The sequence below is a fragment of the Mesoplodon densirostris genome, chromosome 17, assembly GCF_025265405.1.
Source record: "Mesoplodon densirostris isolate mMesDen1 chromosome 17, mMesDen1 primary haplotype, whole genome shotgun sequence".
Classification (NCBI taxonomy): Eukaryota; Metazoa; Chordata; class Mammalia; order Artiodactyla; family Ziphiidae; genus Mesoplodon; species Mesoplodon densirostris.
The window spans coordinates 43,864,328-43,881,552 of NC_082677.1; positions in this window are offsets into that span (position 1 = coordinate 43,864,328).

Consider the following 17,225-nt stretch of genomic DNA (forward strand, 5'->3'; position numbering starts at 1 on the left):
CTTGAGGATGTATATGGATGGTATTTACACAAAATAAAGATATTCCAAGTGAGAATGATTTGTTACTTAGTCAAGAAACTGTCTCAAGGTGCACACAGTGCAGAGCATATTTCTCTCATTGTTCATCAAGACAGAAGTTAGAATCTAATTTGGTATGCAGTACGTTTCTCAGTTGGAATAAAGGTATTTTGCAGCCTATGAAACAAAGAAACAATTGCAAATAGCTGCAAATTAGACCATCAGGAAGTCTAACAGCAAGAAAAATAATAGTCTGAGTCTATGATAAGAACTGCTGATCATACAATTTATTTCTCAGTCCCACATAGATGAGGGTGAAGAGCCCATTGTCATCCTTTGATTGGAACAATAAACATTTACAAATGTGTAAATGTGCTGCCCTTTGAGACATCTAAATTTCACATTTTTAATGTAAAAATATATCTTACGATGTTAATGGAGTGTACATCTCTTTGGGGGGAAATACATGAATTAAGCATTCCCTGGGTCTTTTAAACCACCCTAATATGTGTAAGGGTCCATAACCCTGTGTATTAATTTCTGATATTATCTGGAACCAGTTCAACTGAACTTTTGGTTCATATCCTTACTCTCTCTTTCTCTTTCTTTGGGACAGACATTTTATCTTTGGGACAGACATTTTATCTTTCTTAATATGCACAGTTTTTTTTTTTTTCTAAATGTCAAACCCTTCCATATATAGGCAGGAAACAGTACAGTTTACAAAGAACAGGCCACCCAAGGGCAGAATGCTACTGAATCACCAAGGCCCAAGTCCAGAATACTTGCTTCCTAAGAAAGCTGTACTTAGGGGCATTTCATTTCTGTATCTTTTAACAAAAGTGAGGTATTTGAGATTTCAAAGAACCACAGTAATCCAGAGAAAATGTTATGGGGTTGGTATATGAGAATGTTGAACTCTTTTTAAAAGAAAGGTTTTTTTGTTTTGTTTTGTCTTCTTTTGCTTTAGATTTGGGTAAGTAGGATGGTCGGAAGAGTGAGGTTAAAGTTTTAAAAAAACAAAAATCAACAGTTGCTGAACATTTTTAACAGGTACCATGAAAAGTATGTTTTAGCTCTCAGACATATGGCAATATTGACACCAATAAGCGCCAAGGTGGTTTCTGACTCTGAGGTTGGTCTTTAGAGATATTTTGGCTTCTCTTTGTTTTATGTTTTTATAGAGTCTCACAGACAGACTCTACAAAACAGGGACATATCCATACAAAAACGTACCAAGGATTTTTGAAAGAAATAAATTGCAGAATGATATTGGATATTAGTTTTACAATAGAAATTAGTTTCTACCCATGTCAAACTGAGTTTTAATGTCCTATGATTTAAATTCTTTTATGTGTAATCATCTTTTAATTACTTGTAAAAGCATCAAATAGGAGTAGGAGATCAAATACCTACGACTTTATTTATTTCAAATATTGTTCTAAGCTTTTGAAATACTCTGGCTTATAACTACTAAATTTGACGTTTCCAATTTCAGAAGTTACTGTTTCACAGTAAATTCCAAAAAGGAAATAAATGCCTGAATAGTACTTATTGTCTGTAGGAAGTATCAGCTCTAATAGCAGGATTATATTGAAAACAAATTCTAATTTTACACAGAAAGAGGCCAATAAATAAAAAGCTGCAAAATGTGTATTTATGGGGATCGTGATCTGTCAACCACTGCAAATGATCTTGAAAACCCTAAACATAATCAGACAATGCAAGCACTATTGGATTTCTGTCAAGAGCATAAAATACTTAAAGAAAAATAATAGAGGATCATGGGAAGTTGAAGAGAAGTATGTAAGTACATTTGGCAGATCTTAGATTAACAACATTAAAGTTCTATCTGTACAAGCATAAACTAGTCAACACTATCTATAGCAAATATAATAGTCATTTTCCAGGACATCTAAATAAGAATAAGCAACAAGGACACATTTTCCCTTAGGAAAGTTATAAGTAGAAGTAAATATTTCAAGGCAAAGAATAAAGGCTGTTTAGTCTGCCAAATGCATTTTTGTTCCTGTATTTCATTTTTTATTATGCTACCTAATAATTAAGTTGCGGGTTATCTAAAAAAGCCTTTCCTGGGACAACTCTGACTAATAACTTTTTAGATGTATTTAACATATTCAAAAGAACACCATTCCTTTTTACAATGACAGAGAATAGGCTTCAATTTTTAAATTTGTTGCTTAACTTATGACTGCAAAATATTTAATGCTAAATTTGGTAGCATTGATATAACTATTTATAACCTGTATGCAAAAAAGAGATTAATGAATCGTGTTTATTTGATCAGGGAGGGGTACTGTTTACAGATGAGTGTGAATGTACATATATTTGTTCAGAGTGTGAATGAGAAATATAGGAGAGAAATCAAGAATCTGATTAAGCAAAAGAGGCTGATGGACTTTTTGATGTGAATTGCTATTTTCCAAAAATTTCTAATAAAATTTACTATGGACACCTGCCCCATATGAGTGTATTTGGTGGGGAGAGGGGTGAGGGAATCAAGAAGTAAGGATATCTCTAAGTCTCATGGCTTTGTAAAGTGTAATATTGAGTAGGCTGAATTACATTTCCCAAATTTTATTGTCTTGTATGTTTCCAGTTAGGGAGGGCCACAGGGAATATTCTTGGGGGAATTGGAGGGCACAAGGAAAGCAGCAGCTATTTTTCAGCTCATATACGATGTCACTGATCTGCTGACTCACATTGCTGATATGAGGCAACAGCTCTGTACCTTCTTTACCTTCCCCGGGATCCTCCTTTGGCTTCTCTGGCTCCTAGGCCACATATGTGTGTTCAGGTTTGTGATGAAGGATCCTGGATTCTGCAAAACACCCTCATCACCAAATCAGAGGCAACAAGAACAGAAAAGGTGTCAGTTCATCCTATGGGAATCCAGCTTGCTCTTGAATGTTTCAACCTACCTTGATCTTCTCCACTTTACCTCTATCTTCCCTAAATGACTGCATGCCTTGTGGATATCAAACTCCAGCACTGGATGTAGAAACAACAGACTTACAGAGACTGGTTACCCAGCTCACATGATTCCATGATTGTATATGGTCACTACCCTGTAACAAATCTATCTATCTACCTATCTATCATCCATCTATCTATCTTTCTATGTACCTATATATCCATCTATCTACACACAGACACACACAGATATAAGGTTCTGCTTCTCTGGTTGAATGTTGACTGATGCAATGACTAATAATTTTGGTCAATATCATGACAGAGATGAAAAACAAGCCATAGGATATAGAAAAGTTAATGAGAATTTATTAGATGTGAAAAATCAGAGCCCACGGCAGCTAGGAGAAAGTTTAGTCCACAGAAATCCACAGGGTGTTTTCAGGGTTGTAAGACAGTTTTGCCTAGATATTAGCACGCTGTACCCAGACAGAAATATGAGTTACATTCCTCACTGCAAAAGTTCTTTAAAATTTTCTCCTGCCTTTGCCTTGTTTGTTTAAAATCCTACTTCAACAGAACTTTCTAAAAGAGCTTTTTAAAAATGCAAGTCTGATGTCAATCACGCATAAAATGATTCCCTTTTCCAATGGGATATAGTCCAAGCACATTCCTCATTTGTTTAAGAAATAAACATTATTTCAACATCGTTTAGGGACCAGGAAATCTGCCAGGCTTTGGGGATAGCCAGACAAGTATCTTAATCTCTTGGATGTTGCCTTATTATTTTGAGGATTATATTCCTTCATAGAGGAAAAAAAAAACCTTAAAATTATGGTTTCATACTTGTCTTTTCCTATGAAATATTTTAATAATCATTGTCTTTCTCAAGAAAAAAAATTCCTTTCTTCTGCTTTATTTCAAACGTAGTTAAGGTAAACCTTTTTGTTATCTTAATATTTTTTAAAAGCCTCTTGTTATTCTATTCTTTTCTGTCTTTCTAACGTTTCCTATTAATAAAAGTCAGCTTCTGTTCTGATTATTGGTTCTCTATGCTGTCATTTGTGGGTGTCTAACGTCTAAGGACAAATACAATTAAAAATAAGATGCTTTACTTCTCCCTGTTGAAAATGGGAGAAGAGATTTTCCTCCCCTTCTTTTTCTCAGAGCATTTACCTTAGAAAACATATAAGTAATCGTGTTTTCTCATCTCTTTGAAATGTATACAAATACTTTCAAAACTAGATTGGCCTTCCCTCAGCTGGCCACTTGTTAGCTTTCTAAACCAGGAATTTCTCAAGAACCTGAGAGTACTCTCTTTGAAATGGAGAGATCAAGGGGATCTCCCAGTGTCCGTTTGTGGAAAGAAACCTCATTAAGAGATGAGAAGTGGTTTGGGGTTCCTCCAGATAAAGTCAATTAGCCAGCATAGATCGTCACCCTAATTACCAGGTAAAGTTAGGATAAACAATGCGTGATAAATGATGCTGTCAGAGTCCTCTTACTTGAGGACTAGTCATAATTTATCTTGAGAACATGTATGTAATGGGTTGTATATGCTTGGCTATCTAAAAGGGTGAGGATTCCTTCTGTTTTTGCACCCTCTTAGCAGATTGTCCATGATGTGTATCACATTCAGGTTTAATGTTGACTCAACAACAGTTTTCTTTCTCTACCACCTTTGTGGAGAGATTTTCCAGACAAGAAGACCTTTTTTTTTTTAATACTATTTTCCCACAAAACTTAAATTATCTTTATAATGAGCTTAGGGTTATTTTTTTTCCTGAAAATGTTAAAGTATATTTTTTCTAAAGTATATATGTGTGTGTATATACACACACACACACATACACACACACACACACACACACATATATATATATATATATATATGTTCATAATATCGTTCTTTTACTTTTAAGAAGAGTGAGATGTTTTGTTTTTGCCTTAACCCTATATTAGATTTAGGGAAGCTTCTCTATTACTGTTTCATGTAGATGTTTTTGTTTTTGTTTTTAATTGAGGCATGACTGACATGTAAAAACCTGTACATATTTAATGTACACAACAAAATGAGTCTGGACATAAACATACCCACCATTAAGTCCATAAACATGTTCATCACCTCCCATAGTTTCTTCACACGCCCTTTATTATTATTTTTGTGTGTGTGTGTTGTAACGTAACAGGGAAGAGCTAAATTGGACTCCATGTTCAATCTGTTTCTTTGACTTTAATCTTCACTTTTTGTTGCTTTTGTTATTATAATCATACATAATGGCCTGCCTCAGGGAACCCTGTCCCTCTGCCTGAAGATTAAACTAAAGTGCCTCTGTTCATCTCACAGGGAGACAATCTGACGCTGTCCACCTGTGGATGACTGCAAGAAAGAAGAAATTAACATATTCCCTCACCGAGGCTGGCCATTCCAGGGGATATTATCAAAACTTATGGCCTTTTTAATTTTACTTCCTCATCTCCTCCTCCTCTCTGTGCTGTAAAAGAAACTGGCATCCAAACCCCGAGATAATGGTTTTTCGGAGACACTAGTCTGCCATCTTCTCTGTCTGCCAGCTTTCCAAACAAAGTCGTCTTCCTTGCCTCACCACCTCGTCTCCGACTCATTGACCTGCTGTGCAGCGAGCAGAGTGAGCTTGGACTCGGTAACAGTAGGAATACTTAACATAGTACCTCCTCTTTTAGCACATTTTAAGTACACAATACAGTATTGTAGGCTATAGGCATTATTCTGTAGAGTAGATCTTCAGAATGTGTTTATCTTATATAACTGAAACTTTGTACACTTTGACCATCACCTCACCGTTTTCCCCTTCCCACAGCTCCTGGCAACCATGAACTCTGCTTCTATGAGTTTGACTATTTTAGATTAGTGGCATAAATGAGATCATAGGATATGTGTTTTTCTATGTATGAGATTTCACATCATAATATGTCAGGTCCATCCATGTTGTCACAAAGGGCAGAATTTCCTTATTTTTTAAAACTCAATAATGTTCCATGGTATGTATATATCATATTTTCTTTATTCTTTATTCATTGATGGAGTTTTAGGTTTTCTATGTCTTGGCTATTGTGAATAACTGCAGTGAACATGGGTGTACACATATCTCTTTGAGATCCTGATGTCAAATCCTTTGGAAAAATACTCAGAAGTGGAATTTCTGGATCATATGGTAGTTCTGCTTTTTTTTTTTTTTTTTAAGGAACCTCCATACTGCTTTCCCTAGCGCCTGTACCAATTTACATTTCCAACAATAGCATACCAAAGTTGCCTTTTCTCCATATCCTTTCCATTTGCTTTTTTAAAAAACAAGAGCCATCTTCACAGGTGTTTGTATTTTATATCTCACTGTTATTTTGATTTGCATTTTCCTGATGATTAGTGATGTTTAGCACATTTTCATTTACTTGTTGGCTGCTTGTATGTCTCCTTTAGAAAAATGTCTATTCAGATCCTTTGTTCATTTTGGTGGGAGTTATTTGAATTTTCTTCTTGGTATTGAACTGTATTTTAAAAATATTTTGGATATTAATCTTTTATCTTATATATGGTTTGCAAATGTTTGTTTCCCATTCTGCAGTTGTCTTTTCATTTTGTTGATAGTTTCCTTTGCTGTGTAGAAGCTCTTAGTTGAATATAACCTTGTTTATTTTTGCTTTTGTTACCTGTGTTTTTGGTTTCATATCCAAAAATTCATGGCCAAGACTAATGCCAAGGAGATTCCCCCCTATGTTTTCTTCTAGAAGTTTTATGATTTCAGGTCTTACCTTTAAGTCTTTAACCAATTTTGAGTTGATTTTTGTTGTAAGATAAGTGTCTAGTTTTATTTTTGTGTGTGTGGTTATCCAGTTTTCCCAGCACCATTTATTGAAGAGTGTATCCTTGTACCATTTTGTATTGTTGGCACACTTGTGGAAGATTAGTTGGCCATATATTCCTGGGTTTATTTCTGGGGTCTGTATTTTCTTTCTTTGTTCCTTGGGTCTGTTTTTATACCAGTACAATACTGTATTGATTAATATAGTTTTGTAATATAATTTAAAATCAGGAAGTTGATGCCTCTAGATTTATTTTTTGTGCTCAAGATTTCTTTGGCTATTCAGTTTCTTTTTGTTTCCATATGAATTTTAGGAATTTATTTTTTTATCTTCTGTGAAAAGAGACATTGGAATTGTGATAGGATTCCACTGAATCTGTCAATCACTTTGGATGCTATGGATATTTTCACTATATTAATTATTCTAGTCCATGAACACAGAATATCTTTCCATTTATTTGTGTATTCTTTAAGGGAAACATCAGTCATTTGTATGTCTGGTCAAAAAGTCTTACCTCAGGGTGATAGCTTTTATGTTTGTGAAAAGTTGTTAGCTGGCTCAAACAAAAGCATAACTGTTGTGTAGGGTTCAGGGAAATTCAGGTGTTGAATTAAAGAAAATATTTGAAAATGGACTCTTAGGTTTCTTGTAAATCCAAAGAAGACACTTGAAGCTGATAATTAACAATAAATTTACCAGTATTCATTGTTTTCTGTCAACCCTTTCGTTTTATAAATTCTCTTAGCTTAATTTTATGGAGTTATGATAGGAAAGTATTTTAAAGCTGTGTTAGTTACATTTCAGTATAAACACACAAACTCTCTAATTCTTGATAAAGAACAGAACAAAGAGGGCTATTATGATAAGCATAATTGATATTCAAAATTGAATAACCAATTAACCAATTTATGTATAGTCAGGTTAGAACATGTGTTAATGTGAGAAAATTAAAAGATTTAATTTTCATAGAAGACTATTAGCTTTGTTTTATTTTACTTTATGGACTGGAACACAGGCAACCAATTCATAAATACATAACATTAATTTAAAATGTTAGTGTGTGAAGAAATGGCTAGAACTTCATAAGTTCATAGTCCATAATTAGTTATAAAAAAGAAAATATGTCAAATTATGAACCTTATTGCTAAACATTTGCTAATGTGAACTTTATCTTCCAAGTTGTGATGAACATGTGAGAGGTATAGAATTAGAAAACATTGTTTTACAATTACATTAATTCCTAATTGTTTTTCCCAGAGTTGTTTTTTTGTTTTGTTTTGTTTTGTTTTTTGTGGTATGCAGGTCTCTCACTTTTGTGGCCTCTCCCGTTGTGGAGCACAGGCTCTGGACGCACAGGCTCAGCAGCCATGGCTCACGGGCCCAGCTGCTCCATGGCATGTGGGATCCTCCCAGACTGGGGAATGAACCCATGTCCCCTGCATCAGCAGGTGGACTCTCAACCACTGTCACACCAGGGAAACCCCTCCCAGAGTCTTTTTAAGTTAATGAAGTTAAAATTTTGGGGCTGGATGATTTGAAGACAGACTTTAAAATGTTGGGAATTTTACTGGAATTGGGCAAGATTTATCACATAATAGCTTTGGATGAGGAGGAAAGTTGTAAGGCAGGAATTTTGAAGCCAGTCTTGATGACCTGGAACTTTATTAGTTTAGCTCTAATGAAGAAGCTGTGGTCTTGATAAGGAAACAAGTTTGAATGTTTTATAAGTTATCTTACTGGAACAAGTGTTTCCTGAAGAAAAATAGTTATTTTTTTTGCTTGGTCTCATATGTTGCAGGATTATATGCTTGATTTAAGTTAAAAGAAAAAAAGGTAATTTAGAAAAAAGTATGTGAGAATATAAGATGTCAACATTTACACAACATTTTATACTGAATGTTTTTCTCCTTGAGTTATAGAAAAAGGAAGGACTCGGGGCTTCCCTGGTGGCACAGTGGTTGAGAGTCCGCAGATGCAGGGAACACGGGTTCATGCCCCGGTCTGGGAGGATCCCACATGCCACGGAGCGGCTACACCCCATGAGCCATGGCTGCTGAGCCTGTGCATCCAGAGCCTGCGCTCCGCAAGGGGAGAGGCCACAACAGTGAGAGGCCCGTGTAACGCAAAAAAAAAAAAAAAAGAAAAAAGAAAAGAAAAAAGAAAAAGGAAGGACTATCAAGGAAATCACTTCCAATTTTGTAGACTGTTGGCTTAAATGTTTCTTTCAATACATATTGTAAGTAGATAAACAAGAAACATACATGAAAGAGAATCTCATTGAGTTTCAATATCACTACCTAGCATAAAGTAAAGTGGAAAGAATTTCATTCCAGTTAGGCTCTGTAGGTGCAGACAACAGTCCAGTGTAATCACTATAAACTACAGGATTTCTTACAGTGTATTATTTTTCCTAAAAAATTTCTAGAAAGACAGATAAGTAAGGTTTGATGTTATATCGTTAGTAATGAGGGTGGCCCAACAAGTCTTTAGGGCAAATTTGTATGAATTAGAAAAATATTTCCCTCTGAGAAGAAACAATTCTGTGAAAAAGTAGCTTGGCAAGAACATACAGCCTGAGTCATACATAGCCTGAAACTTACACAGCAATGCAGCAACCCTGGAATGACCTAAACAAGAAAATATCCAGTTGTAACTGGGATTGTTCTAGTGGAAACCTTACTATGTTAATGCCTATTACTTGAGGCCTAAAGTATCAGAGACAGAAAAACAAATTATTTGTTACAGCTGTCCTAAGAGAAACAAACACTTGTACGACATCTTCACATGTACAGCCACCACACTACATTACTCACTTCTGCCTTCCAAGTCTCACGTGGATACATCTGCTTGGTTTAACTGACATCACATGGTGAGTCTTTCATGTGAAAGAATCTGGATAATTTTGTTTTGAGAGTTCGGCCACAATGGTAAAGGAACACTAAGGAGAAGGGGATTGGAGTAGGTACTAAGTGAGCTAATTTGCAGAATCCAACATGGCTTTTATCCAGAAACCATTCATCGAGAGTCTGCTATAGTTCAATTGTTGTGTTAGGGATATAATTGCAAACCTCACAGTCTAGTCTATTATACAAAAAAAAAAAAAAAAAAAAAAGCTTAAGAAGGGGAGGTTATCTGAGTTATTTAACTAAATGTTTAAATTTTACAAAATAATTATCACAATGTTTAAAGAAATGTTATAGGCATTCATTTTTCTCACACATAATAATGGTAAATATTTTAAGAAATTCATCAGAATTTTACAAATGACTCATGATTGTATGTACAAATTTTATCTCCCCCTTTTCCAAAAATTTCTCTCCTTACTTATTACTTATTTCAGGAAATATCTTACTTCTAGAGGACTCCATCTCTTGATGTGAAAATATAGTTAAGCATAATTTAAATTTTTAAATGAGATTTAAAAATATAGATATCAACATTTCCTTATTCTAATCTTGTACTCCTATATCTCTTTGAGTCAAATCTTAGATTATCACTTATTTATTCTATCATTTTACTTATATATAATCCATGAAATTACAGAGGAAACTTTAAATTACCTTGAATTTTAGAATTGCTTTAATTTATGCAAGATTTCAACTACCTTAAAATTTTCATGTGAGTAGTCACATAAATACTAATAGCAAAAAGTTACAAATTAAGATCTTATTTTTTTCAGTATTCTCTCTTTATAATCAAAATCTCTCAGTTAATGACCTGTTTTGAAAGATATGCATTAGAAACCTACTGATAATAAACAACACCTGGGAAAACAGTGTTTTACTTTTCAGTAATTTTTTTTCTATAACTTAAAGAAAACTGTTGTGCTTGAGGGTAGAAGTTAGAAGGTAAATCAAACAACTATAGTCCTAAATAAAAAAATTCTAAAATATTATAAACTTCTTATATAATTTTTAAAAATAATATTTAAAAGTATAACTTCAAGTGATTTGTTATAATTTTTAAAAATCATGCACTACTTTTTCAAGTTATCATCCAGTCTCTAAATGTGCACAGACTATGCAGGACTAAGAAAAAGCATTTGAGCCTTAAACTTTTTTGAAAATATATTGATCTCAGACATAATATCTGTCATTGAATTCAGATTACCTTACATTTTCCAGTTTCTTCATGCTACTTCTGTCTCTTTCCTTCCTTTACATCTAGCTCAAAATAATCTGATATGTTCCACTTTGAAATGATGGTCATTAAAATGTTTCTGAAAAGGTCTACAATAAAACACATAAATTTCTTAGTCTAATACCAGTGTTATGTTAATGTGAATGTGTTCACAACAAGTTAAAAATACAAATATAATTTGAAAATTATGACCCTTTTTCTGACTACCCTAATCACATTGTTTCATAATTTTAAAAAATTATAAGCATATATTTTTAAAATACATATACAAACACAAGGGGAACTTTATGTTTTTATTTTCAACATTTGATTATTTGGGCCTCAGTTTTCTTCTTGTAAAAAGGGTAATCAAAATACCATGGGAGGTGCTTCCTTGGTGGCGCAGTGGTTAAGAATCCACCTGCCAATGCAGGGTACACAGGTTTGAGCCCTGTTCCAGGAAGATCCCACATGCTGCAGAGCACCTAAGCCCATGTGCCACAACTACTGAGCCTTGCTCTAGAGCCCGCAAGCCAAAGCTATTAAAGCCCACGCACCTAGAGCCCATGCTCCATAACAAGAGAAGCTACTGCAATGAGAAGTCCACGCACTGCAACAAAGAGTAGCCTCTGCTTGTCACAAGTAGAGAAAGCCTGCACTCAGCAACGAATACCCAACACAGCCATTAAAAAATATATATTTATATATATATATATAAAATATATATATATATCCTGGGAATACAAAAATCAACAGTCTATACTGGGAGGTGTCATTGTATCCTAGTGGTTAGGAAGATAGTCTTGGGAGTTAAGCAATTATCAATTAAATTGATACTTTGCAGAATTTCTTTATAACCTCTTTTTTCTTTCACTACATATTCCTTCCTAGTCAAAATTGATGTTCTCATTTTGGTTTTAGAACAGTAACTTAGAAAACATATATATCCAATTTCATGATCAATGAGCATTATTTTTCAAATATTAAAGTGGAAAGTTAATCTTAATTTTGACTAACAACAAGATAATTTTTCATTCAACCTGGGTGTATTCACTTCTTTGTTTTTTCTGCCCAAAGTTTCTGCCTTACTTTGTATTTAAAATTACAAATGTCCTCAAGGAATTTTCTTTCTGAGAATTGGTATATTGGAAGACATTTATTTAACTCTCTCACAAAATAATGGATTTAACAAAACTCATAAAACTGTAGCTAACATCTTAAAATAAATATATTTTAAAATGCTTTAGAGAAACATCAGGGGGAACAAAAAGTAAGAGATCCATAAAGATAGAGCAACATAAAGTACTCAGAAATGTAATGGGACAGATAATAAAACATATATAATCATAATAGTTTAGTATGACAGTAATGGCGTTTTAACTTATTCTTTCTAAAATTCTGTCACTAGGGAATTAATTAATGGTGTTTAGTAATGGATTATATTATATATCTTGCATTGCTGAGATCATTCCATCTATGCCATTCTATGCACTAATTTTCCTTTTACATAGTCTTGCTATTAAATCTTTTGATAAATATTGTTTTCAATACTTTATTTCATATAAATCACATAATTTACTTAAGTATTCTCATTTTGTTAAACTGTAGTCTGATTCCATTTGATGGATTCCAGAAAATGCTACATTTATGTAATTTTAGCTTGATATTATATCCTTACATTGTACTTGTTATCAGTAGCTATATGAGCCACTTTATGAACACTTTTAAAGGTATTAGTTCATAGTGTCAAAATACTTTTAAAAAACATTGTAGCAGGTTTTCATTTGAATTAGCAATATAAATGAGCATCTCATTCAGAGAATATTCTCATCAGCATCATCTAAATTCTTCTTTCAAAATAATTAGTGAATAAATAACATTATTGTTGACTTTTGTTTGTTAATATGATTGAAATATATGCTTGTACATTTATTAACCATTTGCCTTTACTCCTTCAATTATCTCTTGTCTTTAAAAAAATTAACAAATTAATTGATGAGCTCTAGTAGCTTTCTGGTAGCCTCCCTAGGATTTTCTATGTATGGTATCATGACATCTGTAAAAAGTGACAGTTTTACTTCTTCTTTTCCAATCTGAATTTCTTTTCTTTCTTTTCTCCTCTGATTGCTGTGGCTAGGCCTTCCAAAACTATGTTGAATAAAACTGGCAAGAGTGGATATACTTGTCTTGTTCCTGATCTTAGAGGAAACACTTTCAGCTTTTCATCACTATGATGTTAAGATGTGGTATATTTATACAATGAAATATTACTCAGCCATAAAAAAGTGATATAATGCCATTTGCAGCAACATGGATGGACCTAGAGATTATCATACTAAGTGAAGTAAACCAGACAGAGAAAGACAAATATCATATAATATCACTTATATGTGCAAAAAAAAAAGATACAAATGAACTTACATACAAAACAGAAATAGACCCACAGACATAAAAAACAAACTTATGGTTACTAAAGGGGAAAGATTAGGAGTTTGGGATTAACATATACACACTACTAAATATAAAATAGATAACCAAGAAGAACCTACTGTATAGCACAGGGAACCATACTCAATATTTTGTAATAACCTAAAGGGAAAATAATCTGAAAAAGATAGACAAATACGTATGTATATCTGAATCTTTTTGCTGTACAACTGACACTATCACAACATTGTAAATCAACTATACTTAAATTAAGAAAAAAAAATAATTACCTTGCTGGTATTATTTATTTATTGTTTTTTGGGGGTTGTAGCTATCATTTACATACAAATATTTTTCCATCTTGAGTTTTACCTTTTATATATATATATATATATATACAGTTTATTATTCACAAAAACTCTTCAAAAAATGTTTATGATAGCTAACCGATTAGTTTTCACTTCTCTATGCCTTCAGGAGTAATAGCTAATGAATATATGACAGTCTAAAATATCATTAGGCAACTGATGCATGTAATAAAAATAAGACATTAGAAAAGTAGTTTGGAGGTAATAGTATGTAATGTTGAAATACTTCAATAATATTCAAGAATTGAAAAGATTTCAAAACGTAAACCAAATAATGTTTAAAATCAAAGGCAAGATGTAAGAGTGAAACGTAAAGAGAAGGAATACTGTCTAGGGATTTGGGGATGCCAGAAACAACATGGAAGTGGTTTTTGTTTTGTTTTTTGGAGGGGCTCATATGTCTTAGACTTAGAACTGAAAAGCTGGCAACCTGGAAATGCCAACAGGCCCAGATAAAAATTCCCCAACAAAAGCTCCTTGTTCTAGATGAAAGACCAGGAAACAGACAGCCTAGCAACACATAAAACTTAAGTAATAACTGCTCTAATTCAGTCAAACAGCACAGAAAAAAAAACCTGTGTTCCACCCTCATCCACATCAGCAAGGCGTGAGTATGGAGCCTAGACTTCCACACTAATGAGGCTATAACAAAATTCTCCAAACTCCTGCAAGGGTGGTGTAAGATAAGGTCAAGTAGGGAGTGAGGAGTTTCATTCCTTCTGACTGGTGATGAGCCTCGCCTCTGTGATACCAGTGGTCCACATGGGAAGCCAGACTTCGTCTCTTTTTGTCAGTAATGAGACACTTCTTCCCCTCTTTACTTGGGTTGTCAGAGGAAGACTAGTGGAAAGTCAGGACTCTCATCATCACCTGACATTAACAAAGTTGCCTCCACCATAGGGACACATAGGGACCAGAAATCTCACTCCTGCTAGCAGTAAGAGCCTTCTTACCTTCGATGACAATGGAGGTCTAGTAAAGAACTTGAACTACTCTCTCCAACTGGAAGTAACATTCCTTTTCCCTTCCAGAGTGGTGTCAGAGGAATCTACTTAAAATAGAGGATTTTTTTTCTTTTTAATTAATGAATTTATTTATTTATTTATTTATGGCTGCATTGTGTCTTCATTGCTGTGTGCAGGCTTTCTCTAGTTGCAGTGAGCACGGGCTACTTTTCATTTCAGTGTGCATGCTTCTCATTGCAGTGGCTTCTCTTGTGGAGCACGGGCTCTAGGCACACGGGCTCCAGTAACTGTGGCATGCAGGCTCAGTAGTTGTTGTGCACGGGCTTATTTGCTCCGCAGCATGTGGGATCTTCCCAGACCAGGGCTCAAACCCATGTCCCCTGCATTGGCACGCAGATTCTTAACCACCACGCCACCAGGGAAGTCCCAAAATAGAAGTTTAAATAAGATCCAGTCTCATAACAAAATACGCACAATATCTAGATTTCAATAGAAAATCACTCATCATACTAAGGACTGGGAAGACTCAAATTGAATAAAAAAAGATAATCTATGACATCTATCTATGTAATCTATGATGACGATGCTATCACTAAATGATTGAAATATTAGATTTATCTGATAAAGATTTTAAGGTAGTAATGTTAAAACTGCTTCAATGAGCAATTAAGAACACACTTGAAACAAATGTAAAAATAGAAAGTCTCAGCAAAGAAAGAGAAGACATAAAGAAGAACCAAATGAAAAATTTGGAACTGAAAAATACAATAACTGAAATTTTAAAGAAATCAATGGATAGGCTCAAGCAGAACTGAGGAGACAGAAAAAAGGGATTGATATATTACAAGATAGAACAATAGACGTTACACAATCAAAATAACAGAGTGAAAATAAACTCAGAAATGACAGAGACTCATGGGTCTGTGGAGCTAGAGCAACATACCCAACATTTGTGTGATTGACATTCTAGGAGAAGAGGAAGAGGGAAGGGCTGAAGAAGTACTTGAAGAAATAATGGTTAAAACCTCCCCCAATTTGGCTAAATAAATAAACCTGCCAATTCAAGAAGCTGAGCTAAATCGAAACAGGATAATCTGAAAGAAATCCATGATAAGACATATATTTAAACTTCTGAAAATGAAAAAAAAACAAAAACATTTTGAAAGCTACCAGGGAAAATCATCATCTTATCTATAAAGGGAAATACAATTAAAATGATAGTCAATTTCTCATCAGAAACCACTGGGGATAGAGGAAACAACACAATACATTTCAAGTTCTGGTTAAAACAATATTTTTTAAAAAAAACACCTTTCAACCTAGACTTTTATAGACAGTAAAAATATTCTTCAGTTATACAGGGGAAATCAAGACTTTCTCAAATGAAGGAAATTTTTCAATTGCAAATCTATCCCAAAGGACTCCCCTGGTGGTACGGTGGTTAAGAATCTGCCAATGCAGGGGAAATGGGTTTGACCTCTGGTCTGGGAAGATCTTACACGCCATGGAGCAACTAAGCCCGTGTGCCACAACTACTGAGCCTGTGCTCTAGAGCCCACAAGCCACAACTACTGAGCCCATGTGCCATAACTACTGAAGCCCACGCACCTAGAGCCCTTGATCTGCAACAAGAGAAGTCACCACAATGAGAAGCCCATGCACTGCAATGAAGAGTAGCCCCCGCTCATTGCAACTAGAGAAGGCCCGCCCGCAGCAGTGAAGACCCAATGCAGCCAAAAAATAAAAATAAAATAAATAAATAAATAAATAAATAAATAAAATAAATTTTTAAAAATCTATCCTAAAAAATGGCTAAATGAAGTCCTCCAATAAGTAAAGAAACAATAAGTCCCTTCTTGAAAAATTAGATTTTCTAATTGTGATTTATCTTGAACTCTTACATATAAAATCTTCCCTTAGCCATTCACAAATACTGTACAATTTAATGTTCTAAGAGACACTTATTGAATGAAGTAAACAAGTAGGAGACATCAGAGACTCAGTGTTTCAAGGAAAGACAAGCTTCTTCCTTCCCCCTCTCATTTTTATGAGCAGTAACAGAAAACAACACATTTATGTATTGACATAATTTGAAGTACCTATACTCTGGAGCCTGGATCATCACATTTTTATATAAAGAGCAGTTATTAATTTATCTTTATATTTACAACATCATGAAATGAAAATGCATTTGTCTACTTTTGAATTTTTCATAAAAAAAGGCCTTACTGGTTTAATTTATTTGTACTGCACTTGCTTTTTAAATGATCAGATAAATTTTGTTATATGGTTTTTTATTTCTAGAAATCTGTTTACCTGTTTCTGTATATATAACCATATTTTCTTCTGCTGGGGCAATAAATAAACATAAAGGTACTTTTTGAAAGCCCCTATAGCTTTAGAGAAGCAGATTTATATTGCCATAAAAACCTCTGATATTGACTGAACCATTAAAATATTAATGATACATAAATGCAGTTACCTCATTGGACATATTTTCATGTCTAGTGCAATTCAGATTCAGTGGGTCTCTTATTAGTAGTAAATTGTTCAATTT